Below are 12,040 nucleotides of genomic sequence, written 5' to 3'. Positions count from 1 at the left end.
TGGGGTTGGGTAGGGTGCATTCCCAGGGTGGGGTTCCTGCGCATCCACTGATTACCTGGCACCTGCTCCCACCCATCCTGGATATGGATGCACTTGCCCATGCCTACAAGACTCCTCTCAGATATTGGTCAAGGAACAATATATATGAAAACCCAACCTCAGTGCATTCTTATGCCAATCCCTATACACATACGCGTGCGTGCACGTACACACACACACACACACACACACACCCCTCACATACAAATATCTGCTTACTTCCTGGACTGTGAATTCCCACACAGTAGGGACTATGCTTTCTCTTCTGCACCCAGCCTTTGGTGTGATGCCTGACAGAACTTGGGTTGAGTACATGTCTGGCAAATGTGAGATGATAGAGAGAAAGCAGGAAATGCCCATCGGGTCCCTTCCCAGCACTGGAGTTCTTTCACTTACTTGCTGATACATCCTTGAGCCTTAGTTTTCTCATCTGCAAAATGAAAATAACAGCATCCATCTGGGGTGATATGATGAGAATTAGCCACTATTCTTAGCACGAATTGCTAGTAACTGTTTTTATTGCCTTCGGTTTACTTAGTAAGGCATGGTCTGAGACTCAGAAGAATTGGCTCCCAGTATGTCCTGGCCAGGAGGCCTGAAAGATGTCATTACCCTTCTCTGGACCTCAGTTTCCTCATCAGTAACACAGAGGAGTTAAACAAAGTGATATGTGCAGTCCTTTCCAGCCCTGACAGTTTGTGGTTCTAATTAAATCATTAGGTATCCATCAAACAGGTTCTGAGTCACCAGCCATGGCTCACATAATCCCAAATAGTGGCTAAAGCAAAGGTCAGTTTTATTTGACTTTCAAATGCTTTGCTTATTTTGTGTTAGATTTTACTTTCCACGCTGCATTTTGCTCCTGCAAATATTAAAGGTTGTTTGCATCCCCTGCACATATCAATGACTGGGAACTCAGAAGGGGCACAGCAAGCCCTCTGAGGAATGTTCCCCACCCAGGCACGGTCCACCCCTGCAAGAGTTGGTATCTAAATTCCATGGAGCTGATGGCGGCAAAGGCTGAGTGAATCTGGAAGGGGAACTTCCTCCTCCTGTTTACTACAGGAAAAGGCTTTGTGGAAGAGGGGAAATTTCGGAATGAATTAAACTAGTGACAGGGATTAGAACTAACTGGCAAAAGGACAGGATCTGGAACCTGACTCTCTGGGTTCAAATCTTGTTGCTTCCACTAACCACTCCAAGTCTCAATTCCTTCATCTGTCAAATGGGGCCAGTGATAACACCTACGTTAGGATCATTGCAAGGGTAAAGAAAAATACAATATGCAAATATCACCTGGCTGTTAGCATTCAGTGCTGCTGATTGTGATTACAGTCGGAGGAACACTGTTTAGGGCTGGCCTGGTATAGAAGCAGAGTGGGATTAGGATCGAGATGCCCAGATACTGGGGACACACACAGCATAACTAGGGAGTGGGGGAACGTAAGGAAGGAGAAATGGCTGATCACAAGAGGAGAGTCTGGCTTAGAGCTACAGAGCATGGGGGAAATGCTGATCCCATAGTAGGAGGGAAGACCAAGGAGAGATCAGGAGGCCTCAGAGTTAAAAGCCCTGAGATCCATCATCTGGGCACTTTCCTTTTATTACATCTTCAAAGCAATGGTGTCAGGTTTAGAGTGGTTTTAGCTTCCTTTCTTTTTTGGCTATGGAAACTGAAGCCAAGTGGGTTCTACCTCAGGGCCAAGATCGACCCTCTGGTTTCAATGGGACCAGAATTCTGCTCCCCAGCTCCTGGGACAACCAGCCCCAAGACTCTATCACTGTTGCTTGGATGGATGCTGTTTGGTTAGCCCAAAATTACACCTCTCTGGAAGTTAGTTTTCTCTGTCTGACCTCCATGTGTTACACTAGGTGAAGGTTAAACCCCCAGGGAGGAGAGACTTGTGAGGCCTGCAATTCTCCTCTGACAGCTTTGTCAGCAACTCAGGGGCTTGAGCAAGCAGACAAATGAGAATCTGCAGGCCTGTGAACTGACCTTCTCCTCTGGAGAAGATGGCAGGTCTTGTCTATCTCAGGTACTTCTCAGCAGGTGACCTCGGCTCTTTTCCCCACCCTCAGCTTGGCAGGGAGTGGTAGAGGGGAGGGAGGATGAAATGTATCTTTCTTTCTTCAAAGTTGGTAATGCAAGTGAGATCAATTATTGTCTCCTGCACAGGGGCTGCCCCACCTCCCTACCTTCCTCTCCCTGTTTCCAGCCTTGGAAAATTCAGACCAAGGACCCCTCACCTCCATCCAACCCTCCCAACCTTCAACCCCACAAACCCCAGAGAAGGGAGGGAGACCTTGGGCTTGCAGTCTGGCAATGAGGTTTCTAGATGAATCGTTTGCTGTCCCTGGTTCTGCAAAGTGTGTGTAGGGAGGAATGGTATTGACCAGTTGATCTCCGTGTGTGTGAAAGAGTGAGCCAGTGGAACTGGGTTTAAATAAAAGACCAAATTATGTGTAGGTTTATAAAATTCACTGTTAGATGATTAGATACAGATTTGGCTACTGAGGTATATATGGAATGTTAACTCTAAACTTTCAAAAGGAGAACAGCATTTAGGTTTGGAAGGGCCATGGATCTTGTCTCTCTCAGCGTCTGTCATCTCATTTATACAAAATAAGGACACTTGCCCCATATATGTGATCCCAAATGAGATAATGTGTGTGCTGGCTTTCTGTCAACCACAAAGTAGGAACAAATGTCAATGTTCATATTGCTAATAATGGCAGAAGTAATGGCTGTCTTCATGGGACAGTTTAGAAAGCCACTGGCTTGAAGACAGAGCACTAGACCAGGTCCCTTCTGTTTTTAGCATCATCCTTGGGCTCCTCTGCCTCTGTTATCAGAGGAAACAAAGGAGGAGAAATAGGCGTGAATTGAAGGAAAGGCTATGATAGGCCTCTAATCTTCTAGGTGTGGTGATTGTTATTAGAAATGAGGTTGATAACCTAAACGTTGAAATGGCCAGGAAGTCAAGGACCCTCCTGCTATTGAGACAGCAGAGCATTGTGCTGCTCCTTAGCCCCCTCCCTTCCTTCAACTATGATCAGACCTTCCTTCAGACTTCGTAGCAGGGGCAGGAAGGGCTGCTGCCTTTGACACATGTTGTCAGGTGGCACCAGAAGCTTTCCCCACCCCTGACCCAGGGAGATTGAATTGTGATGTCCGCTCTGGCCCAGGGCACCTCTCCTTGCCCTGACATTGTTTTATTACACTAACAGCGGGCACCGGTGACAGTCCTGGAGAGGTGTGTCTTGTCTCTCATAGAGCACTTGGCCTCTGGGGTGCACCCTGCACTTGAACATGGAGCACCATCTTTGAATACTGGTCTCCCCTTGCTGGCGCCTGAATTCTAGCTGTGCCTTCTATGCCCTCCTGCTTTGGGGCTGGGCCAATTCACAGTATAATTAGAAACTAGGCACAAGCCCGAGATTACAGATTTTACATAAAAATCGATACGGACCCTCAAAGATCAGGTGTTTCATGACCACACACTTCTTTGTGTCCTGCTCTATGCAGGGCCCTGGAAGGGACACAGAAATATGAGACATAGTCTCTGTCCTCAGAGATTTTATGGGAGAGTTAGGAAGGCAGCATTTAATCTTGTCTTTTGTAGCATCATCATTGAAGAAAAACACAATGACACAAGCAAATATATGTTAATAAGTAGTATTTATTAAATGTGTACTAGTTGTGTGTCAGGCACTTCACATGCATTATTTCTTGTAGTCCTTACAATTACTGTATAAAGCAGGTAGGCACTGTTATTAGCGCTATTTTATAGATGAGAAATCTGATATCCAAAAAGCTTAAACTTGCCAGTGATGTATGAGAATGCTTGTTTCCCCACACCCTGTTATCAAAGTGTGGGGTGAGACTTCTGGATTTTGAGTAATCTGATACATTTCAAGAGTGGTATCTCAGAGTAGTTCGAATGTGTACATCTCATATTATGCGCGAGATTTAGCATTTTTTCTTACGCTTAGCAGTCATTTAAATTTCCTGTTCTGTGATCTCTCTTATCTATTTAAAAAATAGGAATATTGGGGTCTTTTATTATTTTTAGGAGCAGTTTTTGTCGTATTATAAATTACAAGTATTTTCCCATTTTGCCATTTGTCTTTTAACTTGCACATGTTGTTTTTTGCCTTGCAGAAGGGATTTTTATATAACCAAATTTATTTTTATTTTATAACTTCTGGATTCTTAAATTAGTTAGAAAGGGCTTCTGGTGTACATTTTAAAAATTAAAATAATAAAATTGTGTTAAATTTGGGAGATTAGCCATAAACATCTATTTCTTCACTTTCCAGAAAACCCAATGAAAGGATACAAAAACCATTTTCTAAAATATAGAAACCTAGAAGGACTAATTTGTGAAAACTTGGGAGAAGAGAAAGTAGCAGATAAGTAATTTTGAAAGATGGAAGGCAGACGGAGGAAAGGTAACTGATTTAGTAAAGTGGAAGAAGCCGCAGCACAGATGCAGAAGGGGCTAAAATGGAAAAGGAGCCTTTTTTTTTTTTCTCTTGCAAAGCCCAAGGAAGCTCTGGCCTTAGAAGCACACACCATGGGGTGAGGAGGAGGTGAACTGCAGCATTAAAATTCAGGGGGTTGGCTTAAAGTCCTTATATGGGATGGAAAGAATTCCAGCTCTACAGCTCTACCTCATGCAACCCAGTGACTATAGAGATAATGCAAGGATCAAAAGAAAAATGCTTACAATAAAGATATAAAGTCCATATATCCATGAAACAAAACAGGATGCTATTTAAAAATTCAAAAGAAGCAAAGAGCTTTTGAGTTTTAAAAAATAAGATAGTAGAAAATTTAAAACATAATAGAAGTCTGGAAAATTCAATCAAAGAAATCTTATAGAAGATAAAAAGACAAAGAATAAGGAAAAGGGGGAAGGGGAAGTTAATAAAATTCAAACATCGACTCTACATTTCAACTGATAGGAGTTCAAAGAAAAACAGAAAATGGAGGGGAGAAAAACTATCAAAGAAAATAATAAAAGAACACTTTTCAGAGCTGAAGAACAAGAATCCTCAGATTGCAGGACCACCAAGGGTCCAGGTCTTTGAGTTAAAAAGACCCACATCGAAGCACAGTGTTGTGAAATTCTGAAACTTTCAGAGGTTAAAAAAAATCTTTAAATCTTCCAAAGTGATACAGTAAGTTACACTCAAAGGATTAGTAATCAGAATGGCTATCTTAATCACAATGCTGACTTATAGAAGCTAATAAACAAATACTTTGAAAATTCTGATAGAAAAATGAATTTCAGCCAAGAATTCCATGCCCCAAATTGTTATTCAAGGGTGAAGATAAAAAATATTTTTTAAGAATGCAGGAATTCTAGTGGTTTTGGGGGCATGTTTTTTCCTGAAGAACCACTAGAGGATGTGCTCCAGCAAAATGAGGAGAAAACTAAGAAAAAGAACATAGCCATAGGTCAGCTAGTGGAGGCAGATCCCAGGCCTGGAAAACAGCCAGATGATAGTCGAGCAAGGGTACAGATGGCCCCAGAAATGATGTCTCCAGGGGAAAAAAATGGAACTAATATTTTTAGAAACATGGAAAATATTTTGGGGGGCACATGATAGAGGTATTCAGACATGTGAAATAAATTTAGTGATGGGTTTATTGGACAGCCAGGCAAATAAAAGAAAGATGGAAGGAAGGAAGATTAACTTCAGGGAAAAGGGTTATATTAAAGAAAAAAAAAAAGCTTGTCCAAGCATTGCTAATAAATAACAGCCAAAAATCAAAGCCAAGGCTGTCTGATCCCAAGTTGGTGCCTTAGAATCTTCGAAGAAAGCTCTGCTACAGAGAAACTTTGTGACCTTAGTAAGCCACTCTCCCTCTCTGGGCCTCAGTATCCTCATCTATATAGTAATTGGTGACTATACGAAAAGTACAAACCGAGCCAGGCATGGTGGCTCAGACCTGCAATCCCAGTGCTTTGGGAGGCTGAGGTGAGAGGATTGCTCAAGGTGAGGAGTTTAAGACCAACCTGGGCAAAATAAAGAGACCCCTGTCTCTATAAACAAATAAATAAAAAGAAACTAAAAAGTACAAACCATAAATGAAAAGAGAAAAAATTTGATCATTAAAGTGAAAAACTTTGAGACGACAAAAGACCATAAAAAATGATTAAAAGACAAGCTATGGACCAAGACAGTGGTTAGCAAACTATAACCTGAGCCAATCCTGGCCCACCACCTAGTTTTGTAAGTGAACTTCTATTGGAACACATCCGTGCCCATTTGTTTACATTTTGTCTGTTTTTGTGCTATCGTGGCAGAATTGAGTAGCCTGCAAAGCCAAAAATATTTACTATCTGGCCCTTTACAGAAGCAGCTTGCCAACTGCTGGATTAGGAAAAGATTTTTTTTCCCACAGATGTAAATAGCAACAAATTAAGGCCTAAAATAATATATACAGAGAGATGACAAATCAATAAGAAAAAGACAAAGAGAATACAGGGTTAAGGTGGGAAGAAAGAGCAGATTGTGGTGCTGTTGAAACCCAGGCAGAGCAAATTTGAAGGAGTCAGAAGGTTCTTGGACCCAGGTGTGCTCTATCCTCCAACCGTGGCCTCACACTCCTGGCCAGAGGGGCCCAGATGAGAGTATGAAGCTGGCTTGGACACCCCATACCTGCAGCAGGGAATGCGGCGAAGCTTGTGAGTTGTGTCAGTAGGCAGTAAAGTATCTGCTCCCTATACCAAAGATAGCAGTGTTTCATTCCCTGCTCAGTGTTTCTGTAAGCCTCTTAGTGTGTTTGTCATTCCTGGTGGCCTTGGAGGACAGTATAATTGTTGCAACCATTACATATAAAGAGATGTCTTTTGAACACCATCTTTGGTGGCTCATCACTTCCTGACTTGCATGGTGGTTTGTCCCTTCCTCACTTGGCTGATTTTCAAGGGGCTGTAGCAGGACAGAGGATTCTTCCTGAGATGGGAGCGGGATCTGAGACCATCAGCTCCGGCTCTTGCTGTACCAGCCAATTTAATTTAATCCCTGGGAGTTGCCACTGATGAGTGGCTGAGTCCTTGGCAGCTGGTCAGGAGGAGGGCAAAATAAGCTTAGGTTTGTGGGCTCATACCTAGGTTCAAATTCCAGCCGGCCCTACTACTTACTAGCCCCAAACACCTTGGCACCTCAGCATCCCCATTCATAAAATAAATAATAGTAACCCAGCTGCCAGCTATACTCATCTGGTTAGCTTCACTTTTTAATTATTCTTTACTCCAGGAAAAACTCATGTGTAGGATGGGGTCATTGGTGAAACATTTTTGACATGTCATTGAAAGTTAGAGATGGGGCAGGGTTGGGGGTTGGGGGTGTGGAGCATAGGAAGGCACACAGGAACAGGTAGGTCCTGCCAGTGGTGGGCAGAGAAGCTCTTCAGCCACCTTCTGTCCAGCTTCTGTGGTTCCCTCTGGTCTTAGCTTATGCCTAGTGTCTGTGCTTGCTGCCTGGGGATCCACCTACCTAGGCCTGAGAGATTCCACTCCTGCTCCAAAGATGGCTTCTCAAAGCTTCTCCTCAGCAGAGTGGGGCTCTCTTGGCCATTATTATACTCATGCTACAAAGGTATTCCTCTGCCAGTCTTTCTCTGAACGGGTCTGTGTCCACGCTGTGCCCAGGTTTAGCCAAATACAGCTCCTTTGGCCACGCATAGGATTATCACTCCTGTTGAATCAGTGGCACATGAGGGCCACATTCTCAGTAAAAGGAAGACAAAACCTTCAATCCAGGGTGGGGAGAGGCAGGCATAGTATTTATTGAGCACTGGGGATGCCATGTGCTTTATGTACATTATGGCTCATTTAACCCACACACCTACTCCACAGAGCCTATTGTTCTCTTTACAGTGGGTACAAAAATGGAGCACAGAGACTCACTTGGGGAGCAGAAGGTCCAAAATATGGGAACAGAGTGTAAGGTAGAGACCCAGCTGGAGAAATACGCTTACTTTATGTGGGTCTGTTGCATAGTAGGCTGGGAGATGACAATGGTGCAAAGGAAAGAGAGTCTCATTTTCAAATAAAGGTGGGGAGTCCCTGTTCTCTCCTCCTGGTATCAAAGAAGAAGGGGCAGCTGCCTGTGGCCTCTGCAGGAGGATGCAGGCTGGTTGGTAGGCAGGCACTGCAGCCCTCGGGCTCTGGTGGCAGATCAGCCTGGGTTCAGCCTCTTACTCCCTGTGTACAGTCTTGTCCCCAGCTTCCTCCTCTCCATAATGAGATTTGTAATAGTGGCTACCCATAGGGTTGTTGTACAAGGTCACGGAAATAATGTATGTGAAGTGTTTAGAACAGAACCCAGTACGCAGGAGAGCCCAGCATCTGGCAGCCACTGTTATTATCAGGTGACATGGGGCTCCCTCCCCTCCGTGATTCTGGTACATAAAGGCTCATTTCTTTGCCATTTTGATGGCTCTATGCCCCCTTCTCTGACCTTTCTCTTGTTGTTTCTTATTTCATGTTACCTTCCTAGTAAAATCCTTTAGCCAGAGATCCTTCTCTTTCTCTTTTACCTTCTCTTCGTCTGGTTGTGGTATATCTATTCTTCTCTTAGGGCCTTTGTCCGTCTCAAATGCCCTGTTCCCCTGGACTAGGAACCCACTTCAGCTTTCTCCAGACCCCTTGGCTCTTGGGGATTTCCCACGGGCTAAGCTGTGGGAGGTGCCAGCCCATGGTGGTCAGAACAGATCTTGGTGGGGGCAGTCTCCAGTGTTTATTCTCCTTCTGCCTCCTCTCCAACCAAGAAAGCCAAGATTGGGCATACCTGCTTCAAATATGTGGGCTGGGTAGCTTATAGGTGTGGAATGGGAAAGCTAAACTGTCCAGATCCTTAACTTAACTGTCCAGGTAGAGCTTTCAACCTCTAGGTCAACTGAAATACTTAAGATTACTCCTGGAGTGAACACACCAGCCTTCCTTTCTATATTGGATTCAGTACTGAATTTGCCATTTGTGTATACTGATAGAAGGAGACAAAAGCAATCCACAAACTGTCTATCCATATAGTTATAATGACAGCATGTGAAAAAATAAGTAGAAATGATACAATTGCCTGATACGCACAAGTCCCCTAATTTTGCATTATCTGTTTCCTGAAAATTAAAATGCCACTTTCCCAGATGCATTGATGTGGATTACTGTACCAGGAACAAGGATTGCTGGGCACGTGTGGTTGATGGAAGCAGAGGAGGGGCCTTGGAAATACTGCCCTTGGCAAACTGCATGGCCATGCTCCACATGGGGACTGGACTCCAGGAGTGAGGAGCCAGTAGTCCCTGAGCCCTGGCCATGGGCCAGAGGATACAACCTCCCCCCACCCGCCATGGCAGTGAGTGGCAATAACATGAGTATACAGTCTGCCAGGGTCAGACAAAGGATTTTGTGTGACTGTGCCGTTTGAGAGACAAATTACTTGCCTTGCTGCCTTGAAAAGAGGAGCACCTCAGTGCGTGATCTGGGATTGAAATCAATGCATCCCACGTCTCCATTTGGCAAGAGCATCTTGCAGGCCTGCAAGAAAGATAGCTGAATATTCCTGAGGGAAAAGTTGAACTCTCAACCCCCAGGCCTGGGGCCCAGTCCTGCTGTGGGAGGCAGCACAGGGTCTGGGTTATCAGCAGTCACAGTTTAGCATAATCCTCAGTGGAGTTCAGTTCATGTCCTAGTACAAGCTCAGAGCCTGGCATAAGCAGGTATCCTGCCCGTGTTTCTTGGGCCCAGCAGGAAGACCCTCTTGGCCCTCAGGTGCTCAGCTCTCTCCAGGACTCTGGTGACCTTCCCAGGGAAGCTTCCCCCAAGCAAAGAAGCATGAATTTCTTCCCTTCCCAGGGCCCCTTAAGCTCTGGAACGTGTGGGTTCCCAGCCCTGGTGGCAAAGTTTGGATATCAGCAGACTTGGGTTCTGGTCACCCACTGACTGACTGAGTAAACCATCAGCAAAGGACCTCTCTGAATTTGAAATTCTTAACTTTGAAAGAGGAATGAGAATTAGTTTCAATTTCACAGGCTTGTGGTTGAGAGTTGGAAGGTAAGTTATGTAAAATGGTTAGCATCAACCTGCTCAGTAGATGGCTGTGCGTTCCAGTTTCACCCAGGGCCACAGTTGGGCAAGTGATGATTCATCAAAAGACAGTACTTCTAAGATAGATTTGGATAAAATTCTGCCTCCTTCCCTGCACAGGCCTCTATGCAGGCTGTTCTCTGAAAGCTTTAGGAATAGCAGATCCTCTGAATGAGGAAAATAGACTGAGTAGCAAGGAAGAAAAATGCCCTTTCCCCAAGTCCTGGTAACCAAGGAAAGCAAGAGAAATTCAAAGCCTTGATTACTGACAGTGGCAAAGGTGACATTAGCCAGTGCCCCCCATAAAACGAGGACTGGGTTACCAGGTGGGAGTTCAAGTGTCTTTCCTTCTCATGCTACTAGTTTTTTGGGAGAAAGGTATCAGCTTCCACTAGGTTTCAGTGGGAGCACCTACCCCCTTGCTAGGCTTGAACCCGAGCTCCCTCCCGCACACGGTCACTCAGGGCCCAGTCAGGAAAACAGAAACTGAAACTATACTAATTTTTTAAGAGAGGATTTAAATCATGGAGTTGGAGTTGAAAGGCTAAAAGAGCAAAAAGGAGATGCTGAGGACGCCCAGGGATTAATAATGGAAATAATGGAAATAAACAGCATTCTCTACCAGGGCTGGGAGCACAACAGGGCAGTATTACCAAAACCTAGGAGCCTGGAGGAGGGGCCCTAGCTTTGGTGAGTGCGTGCTCCATGCAGCCCTCTGAGAAGGGGTGTTGCCTATCTTGTGCCAGGACCTCTAAGGAAGAGGCACGTGTAGCTCCTCCCAGACTTCTGGAAAGAGAGCTTGGCTTGACCCGTGTCCCAGAGAATGGGGAGAGCTGTGGACCTGCACCCTGACTGCCCAGGTACACAGCTGAGAGCTGAAGAAGCTTGTGCAGGGAGTGACCAGAGAAACTGCTGGAGAGTGGGGCTAAAGCTGACCACTGCTGCTGGAGCCATACTACAGGAGCTGAAAGCAGGGAGGAAGCCCCTTCTCCCCTCCTCCCGCCTGTCAGTCTCCTGCCAGAGCTGCCACTGGCAGACCCTAACAGGAAACCAGCCGGCAAGGGAGTCTGGGTAACTTACTGGCCGGTGCCCAGCCAGTAGAGTGTGGAGGGTGGACTTGGTGCTAATTGGCAATACATAAAAAGCTGATACACACATCCTGGGGCTCACTGTCTCATTTCATCCTCATGATATTTCTCTCTTGTAAAGCGTATTATTTCCAAATTATAATAGACAAAGACAGAAGTTAATTGACCTGCCCAAGTCATGCAATCTGTCAGTCCCCAAATAGTCACTGAATGTTTGCTGTGTGACAAGTACCCTTCTAGTTTTGGGGCCACAAAAATGAACAAGGTAGAGTTTATTCTAGCAAGGAGACTTGTCTTACTGAGGGAGGGAGGGACAATGGGAGTAGGGAGATAATTCAAACACACAAAAAGATGAATATATTGATAGTCTCAGGTGCTAAAATTGAACACCGTGTAAATATAGTAGGTGTTCATGAGAGAGAGGTTAGAAATGGTCCAGGTCCTAAGGGACTGATGTTAGCACTATATACCGAGAACTCAAGTGAATGACCAGTTACCATTCTGAGTCACCGTCACATCTGTAAACTGGGAGTAATGCTCTCACAAGTGGAAAAGTTCCTCATGAAAGCACATTCAACAGAGCATCTCCCAGAGCTGCTGTCATGACTAAGCTGGATAAAGTAAAGGACTTGAGCCGCTGGCGGCAGCTGCTCAGGAACTCTCCGTTGCCCCCTCATTAGGAGAGTGGCGTCATAGCCTGGTGGCCCCGTCCATGGCTAAGAATAGAGCAGTGCCAACTCCGTTAATCAGTGTCAGCGTTCTAAAGAGAGGTTGGATTGTTCTAGAACAGCCTCTGAACCACCATCCTGA

At 45.0% G+C, this 12,040-nt stretch overlaps 1 protein-coding gene across 1 annotated transcript in view; it reads left to right on the top strand.

Annotated features, from left to right (window-relative positions):
* KCNH1 (potassium voltage-gated channel subfamily H member 1) overlaps positions 1-12,040 on the top strand; it is a 435,865-nt gene that overhangs the window by 411,870 nt on the left and 11,955 nt on the right. The window lies entirely within an intron of this gene.

Source organism: Trachypithecus francoisi, unplaced genomic scaffold (assembly GCF_009764315.1).
Source record: "Trachypithecus francoisi isolate TF-2019V2 unplaced genomic scaffold, Tfra_2.0 Lachesis_group5, whole genome shotgun sequence".
NCBI lineage: Eukaryota > Metazoa > Chordata > Mammalia > Primates > Cercopithecidae > Trachypithecus > Trachypithecus francoisi.
The sequence above is the reverse complement of the archived record's forward strand: the minus strand, read 5'-3'. Positions and strand labels throughout refer to the sequence as shown.